The sequence below is a fragment of the Hipposideros armiger genome, unplaced genomic scaffold, assembly GCF_001890085.2.
Source record: "Hipposideros armiger isolate ML-2016 unplaced genomic scaffold, ASM189008v1 scaffold_52, whole genome shotgun sequence".
In the NCBI taxonomy this organism is placed as follows: domain Eukaryota; kingdom Metazoa; phylum Chordata; class Mammalia; order Chiroptera; family Hipposideridae; genus Hipposideros; species Hipposideros armiger.
In genome coordinates this window covers 3481891-3497161 of record NW_017731402.1, presented here as the reverse complement: position 1 = coordinate 3497161, position 15271 = coordinate 3481891, and the positions used below count along the sequence as shown (strand labels likewise).

General features: G+C 40.7%; 1 protein-coding gene across 10 annotated transcripts in view; it reads right to left on the bottom strand.

Moving 5' to 3' along the window:
* NEDD4L (NEDD4 like E3 ubiquitin protein ligase) overlaps positions 1 to 15271 on the bottom strand; it is a 270127-nt gene that overhangs the window by 182527 nt on the left and 72329 nt on the right. For 2 of the 10 annotated variants that reach the window (XM_019640646.1, XM_019640651.1), the window contains exon 1: positions 4508 to 4660. The exons of the other annotated variants lie outside the window; for them this stretch is intronic. The gene's annotated coding sequence lies outside the window, so the exon portion shown is untranslated. Of the gene's footprint in view, positions 1 to 4507; positions 4661 to 15271 lie in introns of those variants that run through there. 10 annotated transcript variants of the gene reach the window in all.

Here is a 15271-nt window from a genome sequence, read left to right as displayed (position 1 = left end):
AAAACACATGCCCATCCATGCAACTGTTATCCCTTCTCCTGATTTCATTACTTTCTAGCCCCTCACACTAGCTCCGGTTACAGTATCTGTTCACTTGGTTATTAGCGGTCTCCCCACCAGGCTGTAGGTAGGGAGGCAGGTGGCCACAGGTTGCTGTACAGCCTGCCAGACCCGGCACTGATGGCCTCCCGTCTACACTGGCCTTCCCTGCACCTAGATCCCGAGTGGCCAGAGGTACTCAGTGCAAACCTGTTGAATAAATAAGTTTTACATCAAGGTTGGAAGGTCACCTCGACTTTAAGCGGTACACTCTTGATTTGGGAGCTCACAAATTGTTTATTTTGTTCTCTGCCCACACTTCTCCCCTCCCCTAAAAAAGAAAAAAAAAAGGCAGAGCCAAATATAGATGCGCAAAGAACAACAAATGGGCAATTTAATTACGACACGGGTAACAGCTAGGACTGGGCAATGACTGCAGGCTGCGGAGGCCTCCAGCTCAGTGCAGATGAAGAGGCTGGGGTGCTCCCTGGCGGGGGTGGGGGTGGCGCCGCCCACAACTGCACTGCTGAATCTCACTGTTGAGCTTTCGGGTCTTAGTCCTAAACTGGCTATTGCTAAACTAAGATGCTGGCTTTGTCATCAAAGCTTTCCATCCAGTGTCATGCTTGAAATCGAATTTAAATGGCAATGTCCCTGCAGAAGTCTCTTGGGATGTGCAGCTCCTGGCAGGGGATGGGCCCTCATCCCATCCTCATCCTCTCTCTTTCCCGCTCCCTTTGACATGCATACCGGTCAGCTTATGCAATCTTTCTAACCATTAAATTCTTTATTTTCTTCAGAAAGAGTTCCACTGGCACACACACAAGGCAACCCGGTCGACCTCTGGTGCGTGGCCTCCCATTAAAGAACAAAGAACTGAAGAGAAAATTAATTTTTTCAAAACCAGCTGACAAAATTAGGGGACATATTGTCCCAGTCTGATTAATCTCACAAATCACTTAATTGTCTTTAAGAATTGTCTTAATTGCCACCCTCACTCAGCCCCATGCTTAAGGGCTGTGAAGTGTATATTTACAAATAATATTAATCCATCAAGTAAAAGCAAGAATAAGAGAAGGAAAAAAAAACAGTCAACTTAAAAGACTGTTAGCTCCACAAAAACTGCCAAGTGTAAAGGAAAAAGAGGTATCCCCCCAGTTTCTAGCACAAAGATATTAATAAATATTTGGTAACTGATAAGACTAAAAGGATAATGAGAAGACAGTTATTTTAAAGTAATTCACAAGGCATTACAAGTGTCTTAAATAGCCATGTCAATGGCTTAAAATAGTCCAACAGATATAATACCAGAGAGGCGAGTGTCCAAAGAGAACGAATCTCTTTCAGACAGATCACTCATTGATGAACCTAGATCCAATTATGTCCTGAAAAACCTCACCACGACAGGGGAGGAAAGAAAAATGGAATATATTAGAATGCCTGAAAGCCTGCCATGCCCTTTCCTTGAACAAAACTAGAGACTTCCTTGAGTCTCGGGGCTGTCTACTTAGCATGGCCGATTGTGGTCAAAATCAACTTGTCTGCCCTGTTCGCAGAGCTGCAGGTTCAAACCCCTGCACTGGCAAATACTGCTGGAGATCACAGCTCCAGAACACCACAGGCCTCTGCCCAAGAACCTATGGCCAAATAAATGCCCTCCATAACGTGCCAGGACTTCTAGTCACTCCCCTGAGTCAGAGGTGGTTTATGATGTCATATGACCCTCTCCCTGGCAGCTGATCGGATGAGTAATAGTGCCGTGGGCACAATGGCCTACCTCATTGCAAGTAGTGCTTTTTTGTGTATTTTTGTTCAAGTCCATTTACCCCACTTGAATCTATCGTCTCTGCGTTTCCACGTAGTCGGAAATGACACTGTTAACTATTTCTGGGAGGTGATGCTATGTCACATGTCTCATGTGCTGTTCCAAAAATTTCCACGGAGTCTTCCATCCTCTCAGAGAAGACAATCAACCCTTTGCTTTCAGGAATGATGTCAATCAGGGGTTGGTACTTCACCCTGTCTTCCAGTAACTACTTCTAGGATGAATAAATAGCTCACATATGTCTCAGCTGAGAGACAAGGTTCCAGATCTCGTGATTATTTTGGCTGATCTAGTTTTTTGGTGACAACAGCAAGGCAGGAGGGATTTTCTGTGAGATCAAGACGTCAGGCCTTTGAGGGACTCAAAAACAAAATCCCTTTGGATTTCAGAAGAGCAGCTGGGTGCCTCACCCAGAAGTCCTGGCCAGGGGGCAGGGTTGTGTGGGGGAAGCTGCCGACCTGGGCAAGCACAGAGGGCGCGCAAATATTTACTGTCGCTGAAGGTGTGCCAGGTGACCCTCTGTGGAATTCTGAGCCACTGAGAGCATAGCTGAGAGAGGTTCTGAAAACACCTGAGTGCACGTGCCTCTGCCATCTCCCTGGGGTGAATGACCTCACAAACCTCTGGGATCCAAGCTGAGCGATTAGCGGGCTTCCTTCCAGCCGGCTTGTAAAATGGGGAACCCTCTACATTGCTGGCACAATAAATCACCATTAACTCAAACTGCAAAGAAGGGAAACCACGAGAGGGAAAGATTTCTGCCAAGGTGAAAGAAATGGTATGTAAATGACTTCACCTAAAAGTTGATTTGGAAAAGTCCTAATGCAATAAACATTGCCTGGAATAAACTTTAAAAAAAAAAAATCAAAACAACCCTTCCACCCCAACACAACCATCATTAACCACAAAAGCCTGTTTTATTAACTGCTTCTAAGATGTTGTCAAAAAGTATACAGGATTCCCCACCATCGCCACACCCACCAAACAAACTACTTTAGAATAAAAATTTTATACTCCCCAACTAGCAGATTCCTATCATTCTGTTCCTGCTGTCATTGTACATCTTTCAGTTGTACTCTACAGTGACAAGAAAATGTCCTAAACGTGTTGTTTTAAATCAACATTTAGTTGTAATATGAGACTCCAAAAAAAACCTTTTTAATTAAAAAATATATTTATCTGTGAGAATCATTCCCATCCCTTTTCTCCTGTCTAATTAAATAGAAAACTTTTTCCCCTCTCGCTTCTACTTGAATCTTACTCAAAGTCCCATGGGAATTAAAATTCGCCCCATCCTCCTCACAGGCATTTAAAAAAGGCAATACCAGTACATCAGTTCTTTAATTTGTCTCTTTGATTATAGTTTAGTTACTTGTTTCCTGTTCTTTTTTTGATTGGCACAATCTAAATCATACACATGTAAACAATACATTTCTCAATGTGCAATAAAGTATATTATTAATGAATAACTCAGATTTGACTATAGGCTTTGTTACATCATATGGCTGATACATTTTTATTGCCTTAGATGCCATCAATCATAAACCACATTTCACATTAGGAGTACTTTTTTTTTAAGAAACCTACCTCATTAGCATAAAGGTGTGGCCTGCACTCCAGTTTATTTCAGGCTTTGGCAACATACAGCCAAATACTAATTACAATAGTAAACTAACAGTTTATGAATCATCATCAAATGAGACAGTAAAGAAAAAGAAAAATCACGGGTTAATCATAAAGTATATTCATACGTATGAGTAGTAAGGGAGGGAAAATGACAGCGAAACCCAAAGGAAAAATCCAGTTGAGTATGTTCTGGGTGCTAATATCTGTTCTCTTAAACTAATAATAATAATAATAATAATAATAACAACAAATGCACTTAGAGTAAGACATGTAAGGCAAATACTGAGGAGAAGAAAGATTCCTATCATTACCAATCAAATATTCAGATATAAGCCCTAAATCACTGTCCAAGTACACAACTTCTAAACCTCAAAAGCTATTTCACTTGAGGCTAAGTACAGCTGGTGTCTCCGTCCTCTCCAATGAGACCCCGAAGTCCACAACAGAGAAAAGAGAGACCCAAAACAGAACAAGAAGAACAACACAATTGTTTCCTCCCAAACCAGTGATTTCTAAATCAAAGAACAACATTCATAAAACTGAAATGGTCTACATTTTCTATGATTTCAAAAAGAAAAAGGATCCATTACGCCTTTGTTTTTGGAGTAACAAGTGTACATGTTTCTAAATAGCCAAGACAGAGATGAGAAGTAGAGAGTAGAGAAGAGGAGGGTTCAGATGACAATTCTTTGCAAGTCTCATTCTTTGCTGCCATCCCCTCTATACATAAGGTAGACAAAACTGGTCAACTACAGCCCACCCTGAACACCAGAAAGAAGTAATTTATAAAGGAAAATCTTGGTATGAGCTAGAATAACGCCACTGATATAGAAACAGTACTATGCCAAAACCCAACTCCATGCCAACAGGAGATGTTATGCATTCAGAGAACAAACACACAGTAGCATCCTTGTTCTTACTTTCAATTGTCCTCCAGGCTCACAGAAAACAAGCCACCTTTCCCACCATAGAGCATCTGGCTGGGCTAGCATCACAGCAACACAGCCGGAAACCTACCTTGACGACCCTCAGGTTCCTGGCTTCGTCTCCTCTTCTCTTTTCCCTGTGTTGAACCTCTGCTGGTACTCAGCGACTACCAGCAAGTTTTAACACAACTGGAGAGGAATGCACTGAGCTGGCTTACTTATACTGATGATTCACGTCAATGACAGCTAGAAAGAAATGCTCTTGGTGGATAAGGAATGAGTCAAGCTCCACCCCTACCGTAAGGATTCAGTAGCTCCACCCAGCTCAGCATTTATAGCTGAGATAGCCACACCTGCTATAACGTTGTCACCTGCAGCAATTTGCATCTCTAAATGACAGCTCTCAATAGGTACAAAGATGAACCCAGGACGTATCTAACAGGACAGGCAATAACCAGAGTGCATAGGGTTTAGTAGGTAGCTGTAATTCAGGGCTGGGCTGTTTGCTTATTAAAGCTATGTCTGAGTTTTCTGGGCAGACAGGCAGGCGCTTGAGGTCCGTCCTTCACAAGGAACTCAGCTTCTCTTCAGTTCCTGCACTCAAGACCCCACACCAGGCAAGCTTGACAACACAACCTGCTGGCCCTCTAAGAGTTTACAGTCTTGAAAAGGGGGGAAAAAGGCTGGAACAAAGATAACTATGATACAAAGCTACAACACCAAACAGAACTGACAAGCGGGGTTTGGTGTCACATGAGAGACCACACCACCCTATAAATCCACCATCTCTGGTGTGCAAACCATTTTCTAATGAACCCGCTGGGTGCCCTTAGGCATAGATCAAGGGCACAGAGTCCCGTTTGAGGGGTATAGTTTACCCACCTGACCACTATTTACTAAACTCCTGAGGCCAGGAAAAACACGTGCTCTTTCTCTGGCTTGTGACTGGCTTTAAGCTACACCTCCTCTTTTCTCTGGCTTGAAGCAAGTCTGCAAGCCCACGGGGTGTGGCTGAAACAGGAAGTGTTCCCACTGGTATCAAAAAGCTAACTTTCCATATTAACTCAAATTTGGTGGTGTGCTCACTCATTAATATTCATGGCATGGCAGCTAAGAAACTCTAAACTAGACTTTCAAGTTCCCACAGGTGCTCAAAGGCTGGGATTTCCAGAGGTGCTGGGACAACAAAACAGAACACCAGGGGAGCCAGAGACCTCTTGTGGCTGGGAGGATTGCTGAAGTCTTGGTGGAAACCCTGCATACCCTCACAGATAGAAAGGTTGACAGTTCCAAACATTTCAGTAAAATTCTCAAAAGAAGAAAAATACCCCAGTTTTTAACAGTCAGCAGGTGAGGACACACAAGTACTCAATAATCTAAATTTAAGAGCAGCCGCTTTCTTTGACAATATCTAAAACTATGAAATTAAGCTGTTGCATATTTACACATTGGCTGAAAAGTTAGAAAAAAAATAAGAACCACAATACACTATAAGAAAATATACCTAAACAGAGTAAGTTATTTAATAATTTGCTTGTTCTCTTAAAGATAAAACTCATCTAGACTTCACATCAAATATTACCCAATGGTTACGGGCTGAATTGTGTCCCCCCAAATTCTAACGTTGCAGTCCTAACCCCCAGTATCTCAGAATGTGGTTTTATTTGGAGATGGAGGCTTGAAAAAGGTAACAGAGTTAAAATGAGGTCATTAGCTTGGGCTGTAAGCCAGTAAGTCTGGTGTCCTTATTAGAAGAGAAAATTTGGACACAAGAAGGTACAGTGGAAGACAATGTGAAGAGACGGGGGAAAAGGCCATCTGCAAACCAAGGAGAAAGGCCTCAGAAGAAACCAACCCTGCTGACACTTTGCTCTCAGAATTCCAGCCTCCAGAACTGTGAGAAAATAAATTTCTGTTGTTTAAGCTACCCAATCTGTGGTACTTTGTTACGGTAGCCCTAGCAAATGAAAGCACTAATTAAATGGTCATTTCATGCCAAGTGTTAATATAAAAATGAAGACAGAATTCAGATTTCTGAGTAATAGCCACTCTCCCACAGCCAAACATTTCATTTTAGTATGTTTCCTCTCTCCCTGTCCATTGAGTCTCTGCCTTGAAAAATGCACAGAAAAAGCTTATTTTGGAGAGGGGGGGGGGGGGGAGAAGCCCACACGTGATCTTTCCTGCTCCAATTCTGCTGCCTCCGTTTACAATCAAACTCATTGACCAAGTGGTGTGCATCCATTTTCATGTCACCTATATCTTTCTCCCCAGCTCATGGAAATCAGTTTCTGCCCAACCTCCACTAAAACACAACTAAACCTAGTTAACAACAATCTTAATACCGAATTAAGCAATGTTAACAATGACGGGAATATCAGAAGTCTTAGTTCAAGTCCCTCTATCTAGAGGCAATTAGGACCCAACCAGAACAGCACCACAATCTAGGGACAGATGCTCAATTAGATTCAACACAACCACCCAGCCCTAAGCCAGTGTTACTATCCCTGCTCCCACTATTAACTGAGGGTACCCTGGGACTTCTGAAATCTAATATCCCAAAAAGAAAGCCACCATTCCACAAAGCAGCTGTAGTGAAGAGAGACGAATGGATAACCAATGGACTATGGCCCCAAGATCTGAGAGTAGGTCTGACACTGGCTTTCTTAGCCTGGGCACCATGGATACTTGGGGCCAGGTAATTTTTCATTGTAGGAGGCTATTCTGTGCATTGTAGGATGTTTAGCAGCATCCCTGGACTCTATCTGTACTTCCCGAACTGAGGTCTGCTGTTTTGTGTTCTACTGTTTTGCTTTTTTAAAGAAGTAAAAGACAAGGTCATAGAAGCTGAGAGTGGAACAGGGAGTAGAGATTGAGTCCAGAATATCAAAGTCTGGAACAACTAGAGAGCAAAAGGGAGCAGAGCTGGGCAGAGACAAGGATGCTGAGCATCACGGAAGTCTGACGGGAGACAGGACCATAAGCTTAGACTGGTCGCAGCATGTACAAAACTGTAGGTTCCCCTCTCCCCAAGTCGGGGGGGGGGGTGGTCCAGGAAGAAGGTATGGAGGCTAGCTACATGGATGTAGCTAAAGCTCCTAAAGGAGTATAGACACAGGAAGGGGTGCCCCAGATGTGCTGTAGTTTCCAGGACTACTGAGGTTGGTTAGCAGTGGCGCAGAGTAACCCAGAGTTAATGGAAACGGAAAACGAGGAAATCTGCTGGGAATATGTTGCAATAGAATAAAGATGAAGAAAGCCTAAAAAGGGGGGTATCACTGGGATGTAAATAAGGAGTTTACAGACAATCTAGGGGACTCAATACAACCACCGCCTTGACTTAATACTTCTCATTCAAGGAATCTTTCCTTTGGAATTCATCAGGGATATAGTTGAGTGACACAAACCAAGAAGTTCATTACAAAAACAAAACTGAAAAGCTTAGCAACCTTAATGACCAATCATAGAGAAAATAAATTACAAATATCTACATATTCATGTCCTCAAGCTATATTTTAAAACACGGGATAACATTCGCAATATAATGTCGAGAACTGTAAGCTATAAAATTATATACACATATAACAGCCCAATTGAAAACTTTTACACATTTACCCATATATATTTTTATAGCTTGTGTCTTAATTAAGAATGCAGCTAGAAAAGGGGGCTGAAGAGACAGCAGCCTTCCCTGGACTTCCCCAGCCCTTACTGACAACAGAAGGCCACAGAAGGCACACCTGTGAATGACCATGGTGGTTCTACCGGGAGTCTGCCTGTAGGTGAGTCGGCTTCCAAGCTTGCTTACATCCCCCCTTAGGGAATATTTTTTTCTAAATTTAAGTTTCTAAATCATCTTAAAAATTCATGGAGATTCTTTCATTCTTTAGTACTTACAATTAAATGCACATCTTTTTTTATAGCTCCTAGCACTTCTGACATGTTACCAAAAGAATTTGCTCAATATCATTTGTTTGCCACACTTAAAAATTGGGATGACTTTTGTAATGTGGGATGTTATGAAATACCACAAAGGGTCACACTGGATCAGTATGTTCCATCTGAAAACAGAGGATGTGTATAAAAGGTAATTTAATTTTAAGTAAAAGATAATTAAATTTTCAGAAGTAAGAAAAGTGTGAAGGCTGACTTCATTCAAAACAAGATCTTATTCAGAACACAAAATTTGAACTTCGGAGTATTCCAAAGACTTTTCAGTGTTTCTATTTTGTTTGCTTTGGGTTTTAATTTTTGGAGGATTTGTCAATTATGGAGATCATCTTGAGATTCTTTTTTTAAAATTTCTTAAAAGCCATCATGAATTTACCCATACTCTGCAACCTTCAAAAATCATGTTTCCAGAAATGTTACAAATTATCGTAAAATGTACCCCATAAACTATTGGTTAGAAACCATCATTCTAAACAACATTATAGCATTATTCCAAATACATTAACTATTTCCACATACATATAGCCAAAGGACTAGAAGAAAATGAAACGAAATGGTAACCAATTCTTTCTCTGTGGCTATTTGGATTCCAGGTGGATCACCGCTTTATACTTTATCTTTTCCAATATCTAATTCTTTTAGAATCAGGAAAAAAGAAAACACGATTTGAAAATTGCTAAGAATGTATTATCACTTATTTAAAAAGAATGAGTAATAAATGAAGAATCCAGATGCTGTGGGGGGGGGGGAACCCAAGTTTCTGTTTTGTTTAAAACCAGCTACAGTTGAAGAGAAACTAGGACACTTGGAGGGGGAGGAATAAATTGAACAAAACAAGGATGACATGACACAGGCAAAAATCTTTACATAACACAGGCAAGGTTTCGTGATTATAGCACAAAGTCTTGAATTTCCTTACAAGGTCTTAAATCAAATCCTCCTAACATGAATTGGCTTTCTCTTCCAAATCCTTATGAAAAAAAAACAAAAGCAAGGACAATGTGTGGTTACATGCTCACAGGTTAACACAATCAAGTCACTAGTGACTTTACCACAACATCTGAAAATTGTCTCATCAAGAAGGGGATAGGTCTCTTGAACCTTTAAACGTCAGTCAGTAAACATAATATCATGCACTTACTTACTTTGCTCAAGATGCCAGCCGAGACCCAATGATTTGTATCCTGAAGTATGTATCACCTGACAGCTTTCAGACAGTTCCCTAATTTAGGAAATGATTGCGTTCCTAACGCTCATTATTGTAGGGCAGTTACTCAGGATCCTGAGCAAATTTTCAGACGGAAGAAATACCTTATGCTTTGTGACCCTACCCAGTCCGTTTGGCTCTATGACTAGAAAGCCTGACCTCATTTTCCGCCATCTCCATCACATCTCCACCTGGAGGTCTAAGAGACCTAACACCAACTTCTGATTCTACCTCCTGATTCTGCTTGTACCTGCTCCCCAGCTAATCCTTTGTATCTCGGTGGCCACTACCCATCCAGTCCATCAGTGGGCCCCTAAGAGCGCAATTACCATATATATATATATATATATATATATATATATATATATATATATATATATATATATATATATATATATATATACCAGGGGTGCCAAAAGTATGTATACACAAGACTTGTATTCATCTTTTGTTATTGGTATATATTGAATACTACAATTTTAATTGTTTTTTTTCCTTTCTTAAAAATGTGTATACATTTTGGGGGGACCCTGTGTGTGTGTGTGTGTGTGTGTGTGTGTGTGTGTGTGTGTGTATATATATATATATATATATATATATATATATATATATCCATATATCCTCAACTATCCCCTTCTCTCCATCCTGGATGTTACCATCCAGGTGTTCAAACCATTCTCACACACACAGGCTACTGCAACAGCCTCTAGGATGCTCTTACCTGCAATAATAATCACATCAAGACACCCGCCCTCTGTCTGGCAGCTCGCCCTGCTGACTTCCCACAACCTTAAGCATAAAATGCGAATTCCTTGCGGTGGCCCACACAACCCTCAGAGCCAAGGCTCCTGTGTCTGCGTCGCTCCCTTCCACCCCGTCCCACTGTGCTCGCTGCGCCAGCCCCACCAGCCTCTGGCTCGTCCTCACACCTCTGAAGCTCACTCCCACTTGAGCCCCTGGCATCCTGCTGGCTATGCCTCTTTCTGAAGGCTCCTCTCCCACATCTTCATCTTCAGGCTGACGCTCCTCTTCTAAGGAAGGTGTAGTGAGCGTCTTTATGCAGATGGACATCAACTGGAACCACACTTTAGGAAAGCAAAGTGGTAATATGCACCGAAAGTGTCTGAATCCTAACAGTGCTTAATTTAGTAATCCCATTTCCAGGGAGGGATTATAAGAACGTAATCCAACTTTTTAATAAAATGTATTTTGACAGATAGTCACTGCACCTTGTCTCTCTTATAGGAAACAATGAAAATTTAAGCAGAAGAGAAATGATTAAATAAGATACTGTACATTGACAAGATGGAATGTTGTATATCACATATTAGACTGTTAAATGACAAAAAAATAGACTATAACATATACTAACATTATGATGCTAATTATGTAAAAATACACATTCCCTACCAGAAGACAACAAAAAGGAAAATGCCAAAAAATAAAGAGTAATGTTCTTTCTGTTGCTGATAGCTTTTTACCTTCTAATTTTTCCAATTACTTTTTTCAGATTTAGAAAAATGTGTATGTGTAACTTTCACAATTGGAGGAGGGGACCCTTTTTTATTTTTAACATAAAAAGATATGCTATAAATACTTGACAGCTTTCCAAGACACCACAGAGAAAACCTATTTAAAAGCACAGTGTTAAAATTCAAAGCTCTAGACAAAATACACAACACATGAGAAAAACCTTATTGACAAAAAAAACACAAATCAATGAAAAGTTAACAACCCAAACACAGAATGGACAAAAGGTGCGAATCAGCATCTCATGAAAGAAAACACAAAAATATGAAGAGATACTTGGCCTCACTGATTACAGACACAAAATGTGATATTTTTACCCTCCATAATGGCAAGATTAAAAGATTGATAAAATGGAGTAATGTGGTGCATGAGAAAAACTGGTACTCTCCTCAACGACCAGAGCCAGCAGAAGCCAGCGTAATACTTGGGAGGGCGAGTCCCCCAAAACGATAACCATCATCTATGTTGATGTCCCTTTCATCTAGGAATTCAACTGTAGGAATTTGTCTACAGAAACACCTGCAAATAGATATATCAATAAAACCAGAGGCTTTTAAAATGTCATGCAGAAGACATGGCAGATATATTAACTAGGAGGGAAAACCCATGTTGCAACCTAGCATCTCTACCCTAATCCCATGTGTTGAAAACAGCAGCTAACTTTGATGGAACTCTTGGTACAGGCACACCTTGTTTTACTGTACTTCGCTTTACAGCACTTCACAGATATTGAGGTTTTGACAAACTGAAGGCAAGACCCTCCACCAGCAAAAAGACGATGGCTCACTTTATTGTGACATTCACTTTATTGCGGAGGTCTGGAACTGAACCCACAATATCTCCGACGTCTGCCTGTACTTGACAAGCACCGTTCTAAGCCCTTTAAGAGCATCACTTACTTTAATCTTCACCATAACCCTGTGAGATAGGTACTGTTACCATCCCCGCTCTACAGATGAGAAAACTAAGGCTTAGGGAGATAGCTGAGGTTTATATTCATGTGGATCCTCTGAGCGGACATTTCTACCACCGCTCTTCCATCCAGACTAAAATACCACATCCATAAACGTCCTGGGGAAGTAGGCAAGATGATCATCAGTGAACAGAAATAAAATGGGTTGGACAGAAAAATAAAACCAGAGCCGCCCTCGTGTGTGGAGAGGAGAACGGCAATAAGTAAGAAGTATCCCCTGGATGCCAGAAATTCAAGTCAAGTGATGCAAGGAGCTGGGGGTGGGGGAGGGGGTGTCCCCTAGCTTTTCCTGTTCCTTTATCACGCAGGTGAAAGCAGGCGTGTGGCCCTAAGGCTAGAAGTGGAGGTAGCTAAAGGGGGGGGGACATGCAGTAGCCACCCCCAAAAAGCCACCTGCTGGCCCATCCCACCAAGCCCTACACACGGCCTCAACCTGACAAATACCAGTGACAGGCTCCTCTGATGAGAAAGGGGCAGAATGGAGTCACAGATATCAAGACCAGCCGACAACCAAGAATCGCCAAACGTGAAAAAACCAGGGCCGTGAAAGAGGGGCACGCGCTTGCACAGAGTGGGAACCAGAAGGAGAATTTTACTCATAATATGCATAATTAATATCTTCATGAAACCCGAGAGGGGACCAGGGCATCAAAACAAGCACAGGCTGGGGGCCGGCTGAGTGGCTCAGTTGGTTAAGAGCTCGCTCAAGAGTTTGAGCTCTGAGCAACAGTGGTTCGGGTCAGCCCGAGCTGAGCAGCCGCGGAGCTGCCAACAGGTGGCGGGATGGCTCAGCTAAAAAAAAAAACAAAAAAACAAAAAAAAACAAGCACAGGCTGGTAGGAGAAAGCAAAGAAGAATAGGAAGTCTAAGAGAAGGAACCAGGATTTCTAACTTCAAACCAGAGCCGTGTAGCTTCCTCCACGGGAAAAATACGGAATGCAGTTAACCCCATGAGTGGGTTTTTACATTAGAGGGGGGAAGAGAGGAGGAGCCTTAGAAATCCCTTCTCCCCCTGCACGCCGCCCCCTCCCCCCATATCATCCTCATTAGATAAGGAGTGCTTTCACCTTTCCTCCATGCTCACGGATTTACACACTGGGCAAAGACAGGGAGGCCGTGTCTTTGTTTCACAACTGGATATTATACACTTTTCTGCCCCTGACTGCTCATGTCATCCATTTCTCACAGGAACCCTTCCAAAGCCAACTCTCACATTGCTCTAGTTCTTCCTGTTCAACGGCTCCATGATGAGACATGGTACAAACACTCCATAAGTTAGCCACCTGTCGACTGATGGACGTTTGCATAATTTTCAGCTTTTTGCCGCTATAGTGGTACAATAAACATACTGTACATACAACTTTGTGTACAGACGCTTTTATTTCTAGAAGACAGATAGCCAGGGGAAAGGCTGTTTAGTAAAAAAGCAATATTAAATTTTAATTTTAATATGCATTGCCAGCCTGCTTTCCAAATAAAGCACGGCAATTCACATTTCCATCAGTAGTATTCAAATATTGCCTCTACTACGCCCTTGCTAGAAAAAAGCGCTATTCTTCTTTATTTTTACCAGTCTGATGGGTTTACAGTAATGTCTCATTGTTGTTTCAATATCCACTTTCCTAGCAAACGTGAATTACTTTTCACAGGTTTGATGACTTGTCTGCATTTGCTCTCTGTGAGCTGCACATTCTTTGTTGTTATTCTGAGTCGTGTTTTTCTTGCCAATTCCTAAGTTATTAATATTACAGACAGTAACCCCTTGTCTGTCACACATGTTACTAACACCCCTCCCCAGTGTGTCTGTTGAGGTATCAAATCTTGCTTAAGAACTTCTCCGTCATCCCCAAGATTATACAAGTATTAGTAGTTTCTTGTATTTTCTTAGAAATTGGAATTGCTTGTTTACATTTAAAGATTCTGGCATTTATTTCTGCTTATAATGTAAGATAAAGGTCCATCTCCTCCCACCCCCAGTACCATCCATCAAATAATGTAATATTTTCTCAACAGTGCTAAACTGTTCATGTTACTATACATTAACTTCTCTTACTGAATGAAACACAGTCCTGGGTTCCCTCTTCTGTTCTACTGAACTACTTATGTAATCCTGTATCAATACCACACTGATATGGTCACCGACTTTCTGAGCATATTGTGAGCACTTGTAAGCCAAGTTTGTCCTCACTGGTTTTCTTTTTCATATTTGTCTGGGCTCTTCTCAAGTAATATGCATTTATTCTTCTATATAAATTTCAGAATTATTTTATTCAGTTCAAAAAAAAGAAAGAGAAAGCCTCACTATTCTGGAAATTCTAAAGAAAAGTGCAAGAAATGTATTAATTTTGGAATAACCAATATTTCTGTTATATATTTTTATTTCGTATTTTTCACTGCAAAGGATACAAATTTTTTTTCTAGGAAATTTACTAATACTGAGAAAAGGAATGCTTAGCTCCCATTTCCAGGTGCTCATTTTCATAACATAGAAGAGATGATGATTTCTATAGACTTTTTTATTCAGCTACCTTGTCAAATTTCCCTATGAATTGCAGTTTTGTTTTTGTTTTGCTAGAGACACTTGGATTTTCAAAACATACAAACATTTCACTGTCTTACTGCATTCACTAGGACCTCTAAGACAATGTTAAATAATTCTAAAAGCAGGCATCCTTTTACTTATAGTTGAAATAATTTTGGTGTTTTGCCTCTCAGGAAATAAGTATTGTTGGGGTGATTTTTTTGGTACTATGTAGGCTTTTTTATGTTTAAGTAACTTATTTTTAGTCCTCTTTTGCTTTTTTAGATTGCAATACATTAGGATTGGCTGATTAACTTTTGTCGAATGGCTTTTCAGCCTCTGTTGGATGGCATAAACTTTTCCCCTTTAATATGTTAGGGTAGAATAATGAATGATGGTGATAAAAGTCCCCAATGTTTCATCATCCTAGTATAACTAAAATAAAGTATTGATTATAGTGCATTAGCCTTTTGATGCAGTCAAGAGTCTACTTGTTAATAAATTAAAATTTTTTCATTTCCTTTCATAAATAATACTGGTCTGTACTTTTCTTTAAAATTCATCAGGTATTAAAATTATGCTGGTTTTATAAAATGAACTAGGAACCTTTTCATATTCTACTATATCCTCAAATAGTATAAATAACACTCTGTTTTTAAAAGGTTAAATTTTC